Source organism: Papaver somniferum, chromosome 9 (assembly GCF_003573695.1).
Source record: "Papaver somniferum cultivar HN1 chromosome 9, ASM357369v1, whole genome shotgun sequence".
Classification (NCBI taxonomy): domain Eukaryota; kingdom Viridiplantae; phylum Streptophyta; class Magnoliopsida; order Ranunculales; family Papaveraceae; genus Papaver; species Papaver somniferum.
In genome coordinates, this window is record NC_039366.1 from 190,307,004 (window position 1) to 190,327,744 (window position 20,741).

Genomic DNA, 20,741 nt, shown 5'->3' on the forward strand with positions numbered 1-20,741 from the left:
TTCTTCTTTTCTTTCTTTCTTCTTCACCCATCCCTGTTGCAAAACCACCACCACCTACCCTGCCACTGTCATCGCCACCACCTACTCCATAGCCACCTAAACACCACCAAACACCTAACCCTTCATCATTAGCACACTCTACACCTCCCTCAACAACCAATTTCACCTCCTCTCACGCCACAGAAATCCTAGGTGTGAAATAGGTGAAATAGGATGATGAGATGGAGATAATCAGAGGCATGGAGAGGAGCAGGAGACTAAGGAGAAGAATGGGTCGAAGTCAGTAGCGTGTAATCGCATCAATTTGGGTAAGAATTTACCAAACCCTAGTTCTGTCAATTTGGGTTTTTTTACATAAATCCTAATTAGGTTGAGATAGAGCATGGAGAAGATAAAGTGGGTGATATAGGGTAGGTAATTGAACCTAACTGTGATTTTCTGTCACCTTAGGTAGAACCCTAATGTCTACTGTTTTGGGAATTTTTGGGTGAAAAGGGTGTAAACCCTAATTATGTAATTGGGTATAAAAGGGGATATTGGGTGAGTGTTGGAATCATCTCTGGACTAGCCAGTGTATCCCCATGAGGGCTGGACTAGCCAGTTCCTCTTGGGTAGATTTTTCTTCCCTGTTTTGTATTTGTAGATTTAATTTTAATTCCAAATTCAGTTTTAGTTTATCTTGTTTCAATTCAGTTTGTTTTATGTTTTAATTCACATTTCATTCTAGTTCACATGTTAGTTTGTAGTTCTCTGTTTAGTAAATGTTTTTTTTTGTTGTTGTTATGTGAGCTCACATGTGTATGTGTATAGCTAGGCTGAGATGATGCCTTAAGTCACTGTTAGTGGTGGAATGTTAGGTTATAATTCATGTAAATAGAATTGATTGAGAAATGGAGGAAATTAGTGCTCAACTGTGCTTGTGATTGATTGTGCTGTCAAAAGACAGTCAATGCTAGGAGTAAACAGTTGAGCAAGCTTTTTATCTTTCCATTCCATTTATGTATGCCCTGGAACATAGGCAGGCTTGAACCTTCACCTAGCTCCATTAGGGACAGGGATTTAACATAGAATTACACTATCTGGCTAGGTCACAAGGTGGATTCATAACCTAATTGTGTTGTTTCTCTGTTTTGTATCTGTAGTTTTGCTCCCCTGCCATTGCCCTTGGCTTAGGCCTTGGTTTGAAACTGTCTTGATTTATCACTACCACATTGCCACTACCATGCCATTGTTAATATGCACATGTATATCACTGTTGTTTTATCATTGTATATATTGCCACATTGTATATAATGACAGTATCTCCATTGCCATTGTCCACTTTCCCTTTGCTATATTGCGCTGTTTTGCCCTGTTCTGCTTCCCTGCCCAGCCTGCATTACCCTACTGCTGCTGCTGTGCCTCTCTTCCTTTGCCTGTGCTGTCCACAGCACCAGTCCTCTCATGTCACTGCCCTGTAAATACCCTCTCATGTTGGCCTTGTACATACATTGTTTCACTTTGTTACTTCCTCACTGTCACTTTTTGTTTGCTCACTGTCTTTCTTTACCATTCTTGTTCACTGCTCTCTTGTTAATGCCCACTTTGCTCTCAGCTCTGTCACTTCTCTTCTTCTTTAAGCTCACTGTAAACTCTTAAGGTTAAAGACAGGCCCAGTTCACTGTGAAAGCCCAACTCAATCAAAGCTTAGCTCACATCAAAACCCCAGTTTAATTCATTTCAAAACCACTGAGCCCAAGAGCACTTCAAGATCATTGAGCCCAGTCTACAATTCTCTCCAAAGCCTAGTTTACTGATAGGCTAAAGCTAAAGCCCAGTTCATTCCCAAAGAACTCAAAGGCCCAAAGCACAATCATAACCCATTGGTTACCAAAATCCATTGGTACCCAAAGCCCAACAATAGCAATTTAGAGCCCAAAATAGCTAGAAAACTCCAAAACACACCCAGTCTCTGTGGATCGACCCGTACTTGCACGAGATACAACTGACGACCGTGCACTTGCGGTATTACTGTAGGCCCGCGTTTTTATTGCGCTTAATTTTCACACATATCCGGGCCCACCAAGTATCGCTCGACGATTAACCCTAAACTAGCTATATATATGAATATGAGTTCTACCAATTTGCAACTTGACAAAACAAATACTCAAATCATTTTGCAATACATCAATCACGCAACTATATTCGCAGAGAATCATAAACGACAAATTGAGACAAAACTAATTCATTAAATGAAAGAACCATGTTTGCAAAATCCAACTCAAACCTTAAACCAATAATAAAATTTTAGATCATGTTCATGGAGTTCATAACAAGAAGAAAAAGGAAATCTTTCATGTTTCTAAACCTTAGAAAAAAAGTAAAAGAAGAGATAATAGATAATCTTTGTGTAAAGAACGATTTCCTTTTTGTAGGCGTCTTGCAATTCCAACTTCCAAAACCTCATTCGACCGCTTCTCTTTGGCCCAATGCCATTACATATCTCTGCCAAAACAGGCACATTACTTGCTTAGCTTATCAGTCTTGTGGAACCGACAAGCAACTCCAGCACTTCCCTACCAGAACCACGGATATACTGGATCCCATTATTGGCCTAACCATTTTCTTGTGCGCACTCGGACTTAACCATGCCAAACTCCATCTGAACTACCACCAGTCTGCTGCCATCTTCGTAAAGCCTTTCTGCGATTTCATCTCTCAAGAAAACTACCCCTACATCAAACAAACAGCACCAACCCATGACAATCACCATCTCCTGTAGCTTTCTTGAACAAACACCATAGCTACAAACATCCACACAATCTCCAGTTTCATTACATCAATACCAGGGCCACAGTTAACTCCATCTGCTCATCTACTCGCAATGCAGCTGCGATTCATTTCCATTATTGGAACCATTAGCACTAGCTGAACCTTCAGTTCCATAACCACTTGCTTCATTCACCCATCTCTACCATCTCACAACATCAGTTACTTAATTCTGCAACATAACCTAGATACAACCTAGCAATTTCACCATTCTCCATAACTGTCTTCAAGCCACTAGGACCATCTGTAGCTCCAGTCACTGCCCATTGCAGTTCAGCTGCACTCATTTCCATTACTGCAAACACATCAGCAATTTAACCAACATCACCAGCTTCATCTACACCCACAACTTCAGGCCACTTCAACCATTCTCCATGAAGTGTTTGCCTTTGTTTTTGTTTGTCCAAAATGCATATTGAGTCGAGTTCATCTTAGAGATGGTATAATCTGGAAGTTTAAAGCTTGTCATATAGTGTATTAGGATTGCATTAGTTATATTCTTAATCATGACTGCTCTAGATGCTTCAGACATATTTATGCACTTCCACTTGGTGAGTCTAATTGTCATCTTATCAATTAGGGAAGAAAAAGAAATATTTTTGTTTCTGCCAACAAAAAAAGGGTAATTCTAAAGTATCTAGTCGTCTCACCTGCATTACACCACTTAAATCCTGACAGCATGAAGAACTCATATTCTTGCTAAAATAAACTGCAGATTTATGGAAATTAATTAGATGTCCAAAGCATGCACTAAACATCCATATTACTTCAAGGAATTGTTAGTCTGAGCTAGGTTAGCTTTGAAAAATAGCTAGATAATAAGTGATTCATCTTAAGAGAAGACTTAGAAATCTTCATACTTGTCAGCTGGCTTTTTGACACACATTGATTTAAGAATCTCGAGAATGCTTTCATTGCTAAGATGAAGAGGTAAGGACTTAAAGGGTTACCTTTTCGTATTCCTCTTATGAACTTGAGTTAGGGTACCATTAAGCATACTTTCGATTTTTATTGTGCCTGATACATTAGGAGATAAGCTGACAAAAATTTTCGCCAAATTCAAATTTCCTTAGGATTTTTATTAGAAACGCCCATTCCAATCTATCAAAGGCTTTCGACATATCAATTTTGAGAGCTAAGTGACTAGTTCGACCACCTTTTCTTTTTATGGCTTGAACCAGCTCTTGGACCAAGCAAATATTTTTCAAAGATTAATCTCCCCGGAACATAAGATGACAGCAGAGAAGGGATTGTATTCACCATATGCTTCTTAAGCCTTGAACCAATAATTTTTTAGATTATCGATTTGTATACCATATTACATAGTGCAATAGGTATGAAACCCTCTGGTTTACCAGCATTATTGGATTTAGGTATATGAGAGTAACTTTGGTATTTTTGAGCTTCTTGAGGACAAACCTGAGTGAAATAACACTTTAATCATCTATGTACATCATCCTTCACCACTTGCTATTGAGTCTGGTAAAATCTAGGCGGAAAACCATATGGACCTGCAGAAGTCCATTGATCCGTGGACATTAGAGCAACATAAATTTTTGGATATGCAGAGATGACAGTGAGTTCAATAATATCTTCTACCGAGATGCATCTTGGTATCTGTTGAAGAAATAATTTATTCTCCACTGGATTTGATCAAGTATTAATCTTTTAAAAGTGAGAGACTAGAAATTTGTTCGATTGAGTATCTTTCCTTGCACGAACTACCATCATTTAGGGCAATATTGATTGTTTTTCCTTCCACATAAACCAAAATACATCACATCATCATTTTTTGGTCACAATACATAACTTCTAGGATATTTTGATATGTGTAAAAAGTAATTTTTATTTCAATTATTGTTTGGAAAGCCTCACTTGATATTACTCTGATATTACATGGTTTAGGATCTCTCATCATTTATTAAGAACTTAATAATTTCTTCACAAGTTGGTGATTCCATAAATACATATTCTTGTTAGGATCAATAAATTAAAAAAAAATGTTCAACGTCTATCACCATTCTATAGTGTGAACTAAATTTGGCATAAATTGATAAGATGAAAATAAAAATATCTAAATAAACAATTTATCTAGATTAGACTGTATTATGATAACGAAAAATACATTATGAGATCTAAATAAATAAATAACCTCGTTAAACGGATACATTTTTTCGGTCATAACGCTATTTATTTATCAATATCCGACTACATTATAATAACGGAAAAAAATATTAATCCATGTCCTAAATTTAGATTTCAAATGAAAAAATTGTTTTGTGATCCAAAATCGACATCAAACCCAGCCAAATCTTATTGACACGATGAATTGAGATGACACGACAAATTGGGACTTGGATGGACCTGCTCAGGGTGGGTCCAGGGGTGTCCGAGTCCGAGGAGCATCAGTGGGGTAGGTATGTCCAAGAAGCATGCCTATATAACTGACATTTCACATTTTACTAGAAATCTCACGATCTAATCTCTTTGGGTATTCCGCCATTTCTGTACTGGTTGTGTTGTGAACTAGGGCTTCAATTACCGTCATCTCTCTGCATGATGAAACTCCATTTGCTGCAAGTCTCAATGAATTTCTATAGCAATGAGATAAGGAGAATTGGGTACAAATTTGCGGCTTGACTCATTAAGTTTATCTGAATGGTTCGTTTTGCTAATATGTAGATAAACCCTAACTCTGTTTTTTTTTAAGCATCTAACTTGTTTCTGTTGTAAGTTGCATGCATTTCCAGGGTTTTAAATTTCTGAAATTGATGTATCTTATCTGTGAATTTTTTGTGACATTTTTGCCCAATGATGGAAAAACTCATTTTCTTGAACAGTTGCATTGAGCTTTCATTATGAGCCTTGAATCACCACCACCGTCTCTTCTCTCTCTCTTCTCTCCTGCTTCTTCTCCTTTCCTTCTATCTCTCTTCATCTCTTCTTCTCCCTCCCTCTCTCTAGAAGGTCGGTGATGATAGACTTGTTATGAAAACTCTTTGCTAATACTGTGAATGATTTATTATAGCTATGAGATCTGAGGGCATCATTATTTATTTATCAGTTAACTTTGTTTTCTTCTTGCATTGAGAACCTATAAGTAAAAATGTCAGTAGAAAACTATATGTTTTATTGAGCTTTTAATTTTGTTTAATGGAGTTGAAATTACATGTATGTATGTATGTAAATAGATATGTGTTTACTCCCAGTAAACTTTATCTGCAACTTCTCATCCTTTTTTTTAAGCATTAGGATTTTTTTGTTTTCTGGTTAAATTGTATAAGATTGAGCTGAAACTCCATTTCCAACTAGACTGTGCACAATACTACAGTTTCATAGAATCTTTACTTCCTCTAGGAGAAATTTGTGTTTAAAATCCTCTTGAGATTTTCAGTGTATCCACTGTGTTATACTCTGTGCTTTAGGAAGGTTTTTTTGCACTCTATGTTTATTTACCATTTTGATGTCTTGTATTTATCTTTTTGCTTCTTCTAGTGCTGCACCTTTATTGCCCTATGATGGAAAACTCACATTGATGAGCAGTTGCAGGGATTTTCATTAAGAGATTTTACATTCTCCTCTTCCTCTTCTTCTTCTTCGTCATCATCATCATCATCTCATTCTTTGTTTATTATTATTGTTATTATTATTATGGCGAGATGTGTGAAGGCTCTTAATGATAACCTTAAGCTTACACTGAGCAATGAGTGTGTGATACTACACGATCTGAGGGCGTTAAAAATCGGATATCACTGTTACTTATCAAATCTCAGTTTGATTGGTTTGACCAGGCGTCCTAAGTTGTGGTTGAGATGTGTTACTCTCACACCATTGTTTGGTTGACATGTTAGTAGCATCTCGGAACTGATAAATATCTCTAGTCCTGTTCGTTCAAATGAATTAAGCAGTTAGTTCACTATGAGCATGAAGCTTGATTTTTCCTTTCAGTTTGTGATGTACAGAAGTGAACGTATAAGCTTGAAAAACGTATTAGCTGTCTGAGTACTCTGCCAAGATATGTCAAGACTCAAATTCAACGTATATGTGGAACAGATGCAGATCAAATAAATCTAATCAGGAAAAATGTAAGTGCTGGTATCACCACATAAACTTGTTACTAAGTTGTATATACTTTTAGTTTTTTTGATTAGCTTAAGAGAAATTTATATTTCAGATCTGTAACTTCTGGATGAATTTTGTCTTTGACAAAGTTCTTCATGCAATGTTTGTCTTAGTTAAGAGTCCTAAGACATTTTTGCTCAATGATGGAATACTCACTTTCTTAAACAGTTGCATGGAGTTTTCATCACAAGCCTTGAATCACCACAACTTCTCTCTCTCTCTTTCTCTCTCTCTCTCTCTCTCCCCTGAAGGTTGATGACAGGCTTGTTATGGAAACTCATTTGCTGATATACTGCGAATGATTTATTGTAGCTATGAGATCTGAGAGCATCAACTACATTGTCATTTCATAGATCTTCAATGATCTTGTTTAACTATTCAATTTATTTAATTGAATCGAGTCTTCATTTTCGGTGCGGTATGCTTTTTGTCTGTATGTGTCTATTTTGGATATGGAAGTAGTTTTTGTTTTATGAAAGATCTTTGACATGAACAGCCACGGTTTTGATCTGTCTTGTAAACTAGCTCTGTTAGCAAGCTGAGAAAACATTTTGTGTGGTTTTGATGTTCTGTTGAAATTTTGTTGGCAGTTAAGTTTTTCTAGGAAGGTATTATTTATTGCACCTGTGTATTTACCCTTATGGAAAGAACGAGGAAGTAGATGAGTAGATATGTGTTTACTCCCAATAAACTTTTACTGTATACTATAACAGGGTGTATAATAATTAAGTTCGGATTAAACATTGCATTCTTAAATTTGTTAGATTGCACCGTGTTTTTACCCGTATGGAAAGATCATGGAGGTAGATAAATAGTTTTGTTATCTTGTATATCCATGCACAAAATATGAGCAAATCATTGGCATGAAAACTTATAAACTACAATAAAATATGAGAGATGATGTGAATTTACATCGGAGAAGGCAAATATTATACTTGTATCGAGAGAAATTTAAAGATCTATGAATATATGCCTTCTCCAATACAAATTTACATTATCTCTCATTTTTTTTTATTATTGTTTACGATTTCCGATGCCAATGATTGGTTCTTATCTTGTGCATGGATGCACCAGATAACAACTCATAAATAAACTTTTAACTGTATATTACACTAACAAAGTATACAATAATGAAGTTCGGTTTAAACTTGCATTTAAGATTGAGTTGAAACTCGACCTCATACTATACTGTGTATAATTACAAAATATTTACTTCATTTAGGAGAATTTTGTGTTAATCTTGAGATTTTCAGTATATCCAGCATAAGTGTGTTCTACTAGTGCATTACATTTACCAAACTAGGGAAGGTTTCTACATTCCATGCTTGATTTACCATTTTGAAACTTTGATGTCTTATGTTTATCTTTTGCTTTTCTATTACTGCTCCTTTATTTTCACACACTACTTGGTAAACTTTGTAGCCCTATGATGGATATATCACATTGACGAGCAGTTGCCGGCTTTCCTCCTCCTCCTCCTCCTCGATTATTATTATCATTAGCATAAGAAGGCTCTTAATGACAATTTTTTGCTTAGACTGCCATTGAATGTCAGATGCTACACGATCTGAGGGCATTAAAAATTGGAAATCAGTGTACTCATCGAGTCTCAGTGTTACCTGTTTGTCATAGTCACATGCTTCTAGCATTTTATATCTCTTGTGCTGTTCATTCAAATGGATTAAGCTGTTTGTTCATTCTGATTATGAAGCTTGTTTTTCCTTTCAGTATTTTGTGTCTACAAAGTCCAAGTGACATGTGTCTAGTATGAAAAACAAATCAGCTGTCTGAGTGGGACTGCTAGTATTTCAAAGGACAGATTAAATTAACCGAATCAGGCCAAATGTACGAGCTTGCCTTGACGTAAGCTTGTTACTACGTAGTATCTAGTTTTAGGTTGATATTTGCTTAACAGAAATTTTGGATGAATTTTGTCTTTCACAAAGATCTGAATGCAATGGTCGACCTAGTTAAATCTTTGCTCAATGATGAAACAAAAACTCACTTTGTTGAACAGTTGCGTGGAGTTCTTTTATCGCAAGCCTTTCTTGAAGGTTGATCATAGGCTTGTTATGGAAACTCATTTGCTCAAGTATTCTGAATGATATATTACAGCCATAAGATTATAGCCATGAGATCTGAGGGCATTAACAACACTTTGTGTTTTATTGATCTTGAATGATCCGTTGGAACTATTTTCTTGCATTCTGGGAATTTTCATTACAAATGTAGATAAAAGATCATTTATTTCATTGGGCTTCCAGTTTTTTTTTTGTTTAATTAAATAAAGTCAGTATTTGAATGTTTTATGATTTTTGTTTGTACAAGCATTCTGGATATGGAAGTAGTTTTTATCTTATGAAAGATCTTTGGCATGAGCAGTCCCGGTTTTGATCTTTATCTTGTAAACTAGCTCTCTGTTAGCAAGCTAAGAAGTTCACACTTGGTGTGCTTCGGTGGTCCTTCGAAATGTTATTGGCAGTTTAAGTTTTTCTTTTGTATCTTTCCAAGGTTTTTGTGTTACCTGTTCATATTATGTTTACAACCTTACCTAGCTAACTAAGCGATTTTCTGTGCACAAATAATAGTTAATCTTATTGTATCAGGAAACTGTGATCTAAGATGTCAACTCCCATGGAACAAGAGGATTATGAGCAAAAGACCGGGTATTTGAGCTTAAGAACCGAAAAGGAAGATGTGATTTCAACATCATATCGTATCAACTCTGTAACTTCTTTTTGCAAGGATTTCAGATTTATATTGCAGGTTAGCTCTTGAATTATTTACTGTTCTTAATTTATTATCTTAGTTATCTAGTAATATACGATGCTCTTCATTGCACAATGATGGAAAACTGAGCGGCTGCATTGATTTTCATAACAAGCTTTTACATCATCATCATGTTGTTGTTGTTGTTCCCTATCTTTTATCCCCTACCTTTTCTTAAGATTCCATGATGGGAGGTGTAAAGGCCCATCTTTTATCCCACATCGGTCTACCCTCTAGTTTTGACCCTTGTTTCTTGAGTTAGAGACTTGCACCTTTGCTTGCTAGATGCGTGCACTCATCGCACGTTCTTGGCTGTGCAACATACCTTTGTGAATCTTTTAAGAATAAGGCTTAGCTTCATTTTCTATCATTACTGCAATTGTGAGAGGAGGTATGCTCATGATATCAAATCTTGAAATTAGTTCGGATCCTCTGAAGTTCATCTGTCTTCATGTCATATTACATGTTATTTAGGCAAGTTCCGCATTATAGCAACCATATATGCAGCAAGTTATCAAAGAATAGTTGTGTGTGTATACACAAGTAATAGAGCTAACTCTCATCAATTTGTCCTGTCCTTTTGTCTTGGATGACAATTAGCACTAATATTTTCTTCTTCCTTTTGTTGAGAGGAGAGAAAGAAAGATTGAAATTGAATGAATTGGACTAGAACGTTGTACATATCAAAAAATACTGATTAGATGATTTCACTAAAATACTGCCTGAAGTCAGTATGTTGGGAAACTGAAGTCAGTTCGGCAGCACTACCATGGAACCCAGGTCGAAAATTGTGAAAAATATGCATGTCTACGTAAAGACGGATGTGGCATGCGATTCGGTCTTTAGGGTACTGTAGCCTTTAGGGTTATTCTACTTTATTGTTCCCTTATTTCGGTGCAGGTTATAAGCATTGCGGGGTTTCGGTGTATAAACTATGCAGTATTTTCCATATTATTTGTATTTGTGTTTCTGAATACCAGCAAATTTGCATCTAAAAAAGAGTAAGGTAATGCGGCAAGGATCTTTTGACTTTTAAACACACCCTAAAAATAGAATTATTGCAACACAAACCTAATAAGGTGTAACATGCATTTATTTTGGTTATCACTACGTTTCTTTGAATTCACATTTGGTACTGAAAGTGATCCGTTTGTTTGGTTTTGTAGATATCAAGCAAGGGGAAGTGTAAGAGCTTGTTTCATCGAGCTGTAGTTGGGAACTTATGACAACAGGACCATCAAAAGAAATCAACATCACTTGATGGTACTCGTGTTTGGTTTAGTAGTGTTTAAGGAAGTTCACTTGCTTTTTTTATTAATTAACAATAAAACAACAAACGTGTGAGTGTGACGTGATGTTGGACTGGCAAGTAAGGGTTCAAAAATAAATGTGTGATCTCAGGATGGGAGCACTGGGAGGCTTTCCGCTTATAAATAAAGTAATATTGGAGTCAGATAGGGCTTATTAGTGTACAATGTATTTTTATGTGTTTTATGGCTGTATCTATCATCTTCTTTTCTTGTGTTCGACATAACGAGTCCTTTTCGACTCCCTCCACCAAAAACCCGAATTCATATGGTAAATACTGAGTTTGTGCCAGTTGGTAATAACATCTCATGGTTCCAAGTCATGGAACTCTCTACTTGTATCAAACCTGAAGGCCTCTTGAGATTTCTTTAACCGGTTGTGCAAATTTTCAACGCCCTGACTTGTTCGTGAACTGCTTGTTACCTAATCATAACCAAATGATTAAACAATTTACACATTTTTCAAGCTAATGCACTTTAATTATTCTCACTTTACTTTGTGTTGTGTCCTCGTAATCAAAAGTGCATCTTCCCAATTCTTCAATCAGTTTTAACTGTTACACTATTAATACCACTACACTATAAATAGCACAATAGTTAACTAGCACAGAATATAGTACAAATGAAATGAGCTTATCAACGAATTCGACGTGAACGCATCAGCAGACGACGTATGGGAAGTTTATTGCTCTCCGAATCTTCCTAAACTAGTTGTCGATTTACTTCCAGGTGTGTTTGAGAGGATAGATTTTGTGGAAGGAATTGGTGTTCTAGGTACTGTTCTTCGTCTTGTATATCCTCTAGGTCATACATGTACACGAATCAATCCTCTATGTTCAGTTCTTACTTATTTTAGTATCAGTTATACACTTTGCGCAGTATTAATAATGTGTGTCTGTATCGTCAGGAACGGTTCTGCTAACTTACAAGGAGAAGTTCGTGACGATAAATAAGAGCAAACGTTTGAAAGAGTGCAACAGATGGAAGGAGGATACTTAGACATGGGAGTATCATTCTACATGGATAGTTTCGAGATCATTGAGCAAGTCGGTTGTAATTCATGCACTATCAAATCGACTACCAAATATGAAACTAACGACGATGAACTTGCTAAGAAAGTTTCCCCTCTTATCAGTGTTGATTCACTTGTTAATATGGCTAGAGGCATCTCCAAATATGATCTTAAGAAACAGAACAGTCCTTCTAGCCATAAACATGACCCTAAGAAATAAGTGCATGAACATGGGCATCCCAGTGCCGATGAGGGCAAACATGTACATGGGCGTGACCGTTCATTCCGTCATTAAAACGATGTTATCGTTCGTATATCAGGTGATTTGAAACTGCAGCATGGGGACACTAAGGCTCCAATCTAAACCTTTTATTATTGCAAGGCTATATATGTGGTGCATACATTCACTATTTGGGCTTGTATTACGTATGAAGTAATAATAAATAATAAAATGAATGAATACCAGTTTGTTTTTCATTTTGATAATAAATAAAAAATCTTCATCTTATCTTATCTTATCTTAATATAAGAAAATAGGTATTTTTGGTAGATGATCCTCTAAATTATTTAGTTATCCTCATTTTTTCACATATTTATAGAATTACGGTTGTTTTAAAAATAAATCCAAAATTTTAAAACTTGATATCTTTCAAAATATATATCAGATTTTTATAAAATTTATATATTTGAAAAGCTCTTTCAATTATCTATCTAAGAGTACAAATAAGAATAATAAATTTATGTTTTACACAAAAAAATTCATTGCTTTTAAATTTAACATTATTGGATGAGTCAAATCTAAGCATGTGCATCGCACATGTGACCTTACTAGTACTAATATAAAGAAAAGAGCTATTTTTGGTAGGAGACCCCCTAACTTACTTAGTTATCCTTATTATTTACATATTTACATAAATACCATTGTTTTAAAAATATATCAAAATTTTTAAAAACTTAATATCTTTCAAAATATACATTGGATTTTTTAAAAATTTATATATTTGAAAAGTTTTTTCAATTATTCACCTAACGAGTACAAATAAGAATAATAAATTTTTGTTTTAGGAAAAAAGTTTCATGGTTTTTAAATTTAGTATTATTGGATGAGTAAAAACTCAAGCATGTGCTTCGCACATGTGTCCTTACTAGTGAACAAGAAAGAAATCAAAGAACTAATAAGGAAAGGATATATAACAATTAATACCATGACTGCCAGAAGGTTATTTAAGTTATTTGATTAGAAGAAAATATCCATTTAGGGAATATAAATATATCTTATGCTAATTTGACTGTCCTTGATTGGATATTTTCCGATTAATCATCCATGATATCTTTATTGAGATCTCTAACTCTTACGTTGATAAATGGTGGTCATACCAATTTTACCTCTTTAATACCTTATTAATTTAGCCTTAAATATACCAAATTTGGTATATAGATGTAGATAAAAGAGATCACATTTTACAAAAGCTCAAGCAAAAAGATGAATCAATCATTCTTACTACCCTCCTTCTTCATTGTTTTTCCTATTCTCAGCTTTCATAGTGTAAATGGTGATTTAATTAGCGATGTATGCAAGAATGCTTCGAAAAACACACGTCCAATCTTTGTGTTCAAAGTTGAATATGATTTTTGCGTCGCATCTCTGTAGGAAAACTCTAAGAGCAAAGATGTTGATCTTCGGGGACTCGGTGTAATATCAATCCAGACATGTCTACAAAATGCAATAATGGTCAACTTTTGAAAGACCGAAAAACGGAACTGGTTGCAAATCCATACATAAAGGGTTATTTGTATGGGGATCTTAACCGAAAGTATGATTGATTTCCCAAATTCTTCCAAAAATGGTCAATATTTTAAAATGTTCCAAAAATAGTGGTAGGGGATCTTCTGGGACATATATGGCCCCAACTTTTCAGAATTACCTTGTTATATTTGTAAATGGTTTACATCTCAATGTAAAGAAAACGGAAGTCTTTTGGCCTTCTATTGATTACGAAAGCACAGCTAATGGTGTTTTCCCAGCTGATATTGGTAGACCTTCTAACGGTGTCAAACTTTTGGGTGGACCTGTGAGTTTGGATCTGAACTTTATCAGTGATATGATGTTGAGCAGGGTGAATAAAACTGTTTAATTAATGACTGCTATCAAGAAACTCAGAGACCCCCAAAGTGAGATGATATTACTTCCCAATTGCACAGGAGTGTCTAGACTATAATTTGCAATGCGTACTACCAATCCTGCAGCCACCAGCCACTGACCTTTTTGATGATCATTTACTTAAGTATTTGAGACTACTAATCACGGGTGATGGTGTAGGATTTGGTCATTTACAATAGTGATTAGCTACCTTGCCTATAAAAGATGGTGGACTTGGAATTTACACCATGGCTGACACCAGCACTTACTGTTACCTTGCTTCTCAGAGTCAGACTACTTCGGTCCAGAAGGTTATCATTGGTAACTCATTCTCAACGGACAAAGGTTTTGTTTATCGATTTTCACTTCAGAGATTCATCCAGGTATGTGGATTACCTTTTACCCCTCCATACACTCCATGGCAGTCACTTATTTTGATGTGGTTAAGAAGCAAATCTCAGACCAATTTTCTATGTTTGCAAGAGATTCCATCTTGTGGCAGTGAAATCGTTTTAAGCATGATCTAGACTATTTATTGGTTGTACCCGTTAGTGGGTTCAATTAGTGCCTTGGACCTAGACAGTTCAAAATTGTGCTTTGTTATCGTCTTGGCATCCCACTTTTTGTTGAGAATGGTTTGTGCCCAAGTTGTAAAAAAACCATGGACATGTCTTGCGATCGCTTCATTGTGTTAAAGATATAGGCCATAAGTTTCGACATGATCTTGTTCGTGATGTAATCGCTGACATTTGTTACAAAGTTAGTGTGCCTGCGCGTAAGAAAGTTTCTCTCGGTTTTCTGACGGATGATGACAACGATTTGAAACCTGCTGATATTTTTGTGCTCAATTGGGAAAATGGACAAGATGTTTGGATTTCACAGGTGTCTTTCCCTCCACTGGTGAAGGAATTCACTCATTTGTCCCGGGAAAGCTATATCTAGTGCGGTTTCACGTAAACACACTAAATACTTGGACAAATGTATTTCTCATGCCCATGGTTTGAGAGTCTTAGCCTTCTCTACCTTAGGAGAATTTGGTGAGGATACTTTGTGTTTTTTCAAGCATCTGAAGAATTGTTTTAATTAGTAATGACGCTACTAGTGGTTTTGGTAGCTTTATTTTTTTATAGACTAGGAATTGTTATTCAAAAGGGTGTTGGTACCCATCTTGTTGCTAGGTTGCCAACCAAAAACTTTGTATGATTTTTCCATAAATAGTATTTTGATTTATTTTGATATTATAGTAAGTTTATTTTTGACTGAGACTCCACCATTTTTTTACTGATGCCACGTCGATGTGTAGACATTACATGTAAAAGATATGTAGACATCCAGAATTTAGGCATAATATTATGTTGGATAAGTGTAGTCATTCATGTTTCAAAATCTAGACATATATTCATAAAATATGTAGACATCAGTCTATAAATATGTGGACATCGGTCAAAATATATGGACATCAGGCTATAAACGTGTATAGACATCGGGCTATAAAGGATATTTTAGGTATTATGTAAAGTCATTCCTACTTTTGGAAGATTTTCAAAATCAATCGTACATTCCGAAGACTTTGACCAATAAAGGATATCTTAGGTATTATAGCATCCCACATGTGGTAATTTTCTCATTTTTTATATAAATATATTGGGATGCTATTCGTTATGTTCAAAAAGCTACTGCAAGTTTTAAAACTAAAGATTACAGTAGTGCAAGTATACAAATGAGTGCTGCCATGGATGCTTCAATTCTGTGTGAATATGAGTTTGAGGAAGTTCTTCTTGGTCTCGCTTTGCCTTCTCCATTGACCAAACAAAATGTTGATTTTTTTCAGTGGAATCTCTGTTGCCATTACTAATATGGTATAGTAATGTATCTGTTTCATGCACCTCCTGTACTGCGACATGCTACATATAGAGCTTATTTTAAATAAAGGAAAAGCTTTGAGGTATCACCTTCTGTAATTGACATTTAGAGTTAGCTGCACCCCGGTGTGGAAGTCTGTTTCCTTTGGCTTTTAAGGTTAGCTGGGGCCGAAACTTAAGTTACCGATTTTTTAGTCATAACTATATTTCCTAATCCTTTTCAATTTTTCGAAAAAATCTTATTTTTGGTCTCTTCTTCTAAACTCACTGTACGGTAGTAAACACCAACACCCAGACTCATCACCACATAATGGAATCATCATACTTTTCAGAACAGAGCCGGCCCTGAGTCTCAAAGGGTCATGTGCGAAAAAAAATTACAGGACCTTTTATAAGGTCAATTTTCATTTTTTGCGTGAACGGTAACTCTTTTTGTTAATGTCCAGCTACAAGAACAAGAATATCCGGAGGAAATTCAAAATATATGGTCATGGGTTATACAGATCTAAAGATGGGTAGGTGGTATTAAGAGCTATTACATTAACGAGCAGTTGCAGGGATTTTCATTAAGAGCTATTACATTCTCATATTCCTCTTCTTCTTCATCATCATCATTCTTCTTGTTTATTATTATTATTGTGGCGAGATGTGTGAAGGCTCTTAATGATAACCTTTAGCTTACACTGAGCAATGAGTGTCTGATACTACACGATCTGAGGGCATTAGAAATCGGATATCAGTGTTACTTATCGAGTCTCAGTTTGATTGGTTTGACTTAGTTACATAATGCGTTCTAAGTTGTGGTTGAGATGTGTTACGACTCACACCATCATTTGGTTGAAATGTTAGTAGTGTCTCGGAACTGATAAATATCTCTAGTGCTGTTCGTTCAAATGAATTAAGCAGTTAGTTCATTATGAGCATGCAGCTTGATTTTTTCCTTTCAGTGTTTTATGTCTACAGAATCCAAGTGACACGCGTGTAAGTTTGAAAAAACGTATCCGAGTACTCTGCCTAGGTATGCCCAGAAAGAGAATGGAAGTATATTAGTATTTCAAAGGGAAGATCAAACTCAACTTGTATGTGGAAGAGATGCAGATCAAATAAATCGAATCAGGCCAAATGTAAGCTCTTGTATCACCACATAAACTTGTCACTAAGTTGTACATAATTTTAGTTTTTAATTAGCTTAAGCGAAATTTATTTTTCAGATCTGTAAAATCTGGATGAATTTTGTCTTTGACAAAGTTCTGCATGTAATGTTTGACCTAGTTAAGAGTCTTTAGACACTTTTTTCTCAATGACGGAATACTCACTTTATTGAACAGTTGCATGGAGTTTTATTGAACAGTTGCATGGTGGTTGAACAGCCGCAACCACCATCTCTCATTCTGCCTATCTCTTTCTCTCTCCATCTTCGTCTATTCCTTCCTCTCTTTCTTGAAGGTTCATGACAGGCTTGTTATGGAAACTCATTTGCTGATATGCTGTGAATGATATATTATAGCTATGAGATCTGAGGGCATCAACTACACTGTCGTTTTATGGATCTTCAATGATGTTGTGGAACTATTCTCTTGCATTCTAAGAATCTAAAATACGAATATAAATTGAAGATTATTTAGTTCATTGGACATTTGATTGTGGTCATTTGATTGAATCAAGTCTTTATTCGAGTGCGGTATGCTTTTTGTCTGTATGTGTCTATATTGGATATGGAAGTAGTTTTTGTTTTATGAAAGATATTTGACATAAACAGCCACGGTTTTGATCTTTGTCTTGTAAACTAGCTCTGGTAGCAAGCTGAGAAGACATTTTGTGTGGTTTGACGTTCTGTTGAAATTTTATTGGCAGTTAAAGTTATTTTCTCAAGGAAGGAAGTTATTTTTATAGTTTCTTTACAAGTTTATCTAGCTAAGTACATCATTCTCTGTGCACAAATAACAGTTATTCCATTTCTATCAGGAAAACGAACTAGGATGTCAATTTTCATGGGACAAGAGGAGGATATTATGAGCAAAGAGTCAAAGACTGCGTATTTGAGCTAAAGACTCGATGAGGAAGATGTGATTCAACATCATCGGATGTAAAAATTGTCTGGAAGTGCAACGTTGTAAATCTTTTTTGCAAGGATTTCTGATGTCAATTGCAGGTTAGCTCTCTTAGTTATTCTTAATTTATCATCTCGTAATTTGTGTTCGTCTTCGTCTTCATTGCCGATGATGGAAAACTCACTTTGACTAGCTGTTGCGTGGGTGTTCATACAAGCTTTCACATCATCATCATCATGGTGGTTGTTCCCCATCTTTTATCCCCGTGTCAGTCTACCTTTTCTTAAGATTCCATGATGAGAGGTGTGAAGGCTTGCAGTAAAATGCGTTAGTTTCGACTATCAATGATATTTAAAGTTATTGATCTAAGGACACTACACTGTGGTATGAACTAGTTTTGATCCTTGTTTCTTGATTTAGAGACTGACACCTTTTCTCGCCAACTGCTAGCATCTGGCACTCATCCCACGTTCTCTAGCTGTGTAATATGCTTTTCTTTTTGTGTATGTGATGCTATGCTTTGTTTTTCCGAAGTGCAAGTGGATCTTAAAAACCCAAAAGAATAATCTTCTTCTACTGCAATATTGGATGTAGAAATCTTTGCCCGATAAGTTATATAATTACTGCATATTTAGAGTTAAGCTGATCATATCGGAATCTGATCTTGAAATGGGTTTTTATGCTCTGAAGTTCATCTTTCTTTATGGTCAGCTTACATACTATGTAGGCAATTGCAAAATAACACCAACCATATATGCAGCAATTTATCAAACTAACATGTAGTTGTCAGAGTATCAATTTCAGTAATATAGTTAACTCTCACCATCTTGTCCGTCCTTCTTGTCCTGCTTGATAATTAGTAGTAATATTTAATTAGTTCTTCCCTTTTGTTGTGAAGAGTGTGAAAGAAAAATTGTACTTGAAAGAAGTGAACTAGAGAACATTTTATATAAGTATTAAAAAAGATATTGATTATGCATCGGTTATCCAAGATATGCACATTAAGATTGTACTGCAATAAGCATTCCCAGTTAAGAATATAGATAGCATGTTCCATAGGGAATTTGAAGGCTGCAAATGCTGCTCCCGGTGAAAGTTTAGATGATTTTCTTGGACCGCTGCATGGAGCTTTCTATAACCACCACCATTCTCTCTCTAAAATGGTGGTGGCAAAAGGATTGTTATTAAAACTCTTTGCTAATACCGTGAATGGTTTATTATAGATATGAGATCCGAGGGCATCATTTATTTATATTATCAGCTGATGATTTGGAACTGTTCTCCAGCATTTAAGGCTTGTTCTCAAGAACCACTAGACTCAGCCTAAGAATCAAGTTGTAAAATTGTAGAAAACCAAATGTTTCATTTACTTTCACTTAATTGAGTTGAAACTACAAGTTTGTATGTATGTGTCTACTTGGTTATGTGCTCAAGGATAATATAGATTTCCATATTTCCATGAGTGTGAAATTCGTTAGATTGCACCGTGTATTTACACCCTTATGGAAAGAACAAGGAAATAGACGTGTCTTTACTCCCAATAGATTTTTACTGTATACTATAACAGAGTATACAATAATTAAGTTTGGATTAAACTTTGCATTCTTAAATTTGTTAGATCGCACTGTGTTTTTACCTGTATAGAAAGATCAAGGAAGAAGGTAAATAGTTTTGTCATCTTGCATATACATGCACAAGATAAGAACCAATCATTGGCATGGAAAATTATAAAAAACAATAAAAAATATGAGAGATAATGTGAATTTTCATTGGAGAAGACAAAATTACACTTGTATAGAGAGAAATTTAAAAAATCCATGAATATATGCCTTCTCTACATTATCTCTTTTTTTTTTTTATTTCTCATACCAATAGTTGACTCTGGTATGGATTCACCAGGTAACAAAACCCGTAAATAAACTTTTACTGTATATTATACTATAATAGAGTATTCCGTAATGAAGTTCGAATTAAACTTGCAGTAAGATGGAGTTGAAACTCGACCTCCTAATGTACTGTGTATAATTGCACTGAATATTTACTTCATTTAGGAGAATTTTGTGCTAATCCTCTTGAGATTTGCAGTGTATCCAGCATAAGTGTTTTCCACTTGTGCATTACATTTACCAAACTAGCCAACAAGGCAAGGTTTCGACACTCCATGTTTGATTTACCATTTTGAATCTTTGATGTCTTATATTTTATCTTTTGCTTCTTCCATTACTGTTCCTTTGTTTTCGCACACTATTTGGTAAACTTGCCCTATGATGGAAATATCACATTGATCAGCAGTTGCATGGCTTTCCATTAAGAGCTTTTACATTCTCCACTTCATAGTCATTATCGTCATCATCATCATCTTTCTTCTTCTCCTCAATTATTATTACTGTTATTATTATCATTAGCGAGAGATGTGTGAAAAGGCTCTTAATTTATAATCTAGTAATATATGATGCTCTTCATTGCGCAATGATGGAAAACTGAGCGGCTGCATTGGTTTACGTAACAAGCTTTTACATCCTCATGGTCATGTTGTTGTTGTTGTTCCCTATCCTTTATCCCCATATGGGTCTACCTTTTTCTTAATATTCCATGGTGGGAGGTTATAGGCATTGTGATTGTGGGGTTGTTATAACCAAGCATTAGTATAGCTGTGTATGAGCTACACAG

The 20,741-nt window shown here is 35.4% G+C and overlaps 1 long non-coding RNA gene across 1 annotated transcript; it reads left to right on the forward strand.

Annotated features, from left to right (window-relative positions):
* The first annotated feature begins 6,339 nt into the window (after positions 1-6,339).
* LOC113308850 lies at positions 6,340-11,114 on the forward strand. The gene is made up of 3 exons (XR_003340132.1): positions 6,340-6,893; positions 9,537-9,696; positions 10,866-11,114. It is a non-coding gene; the product is annotated as an uncharacterized LOC113308850 (long non-coding RNA).
* The last annotated feature ends 9,627 nt before the right edge of the window (positions 11,115-20,741 follow it).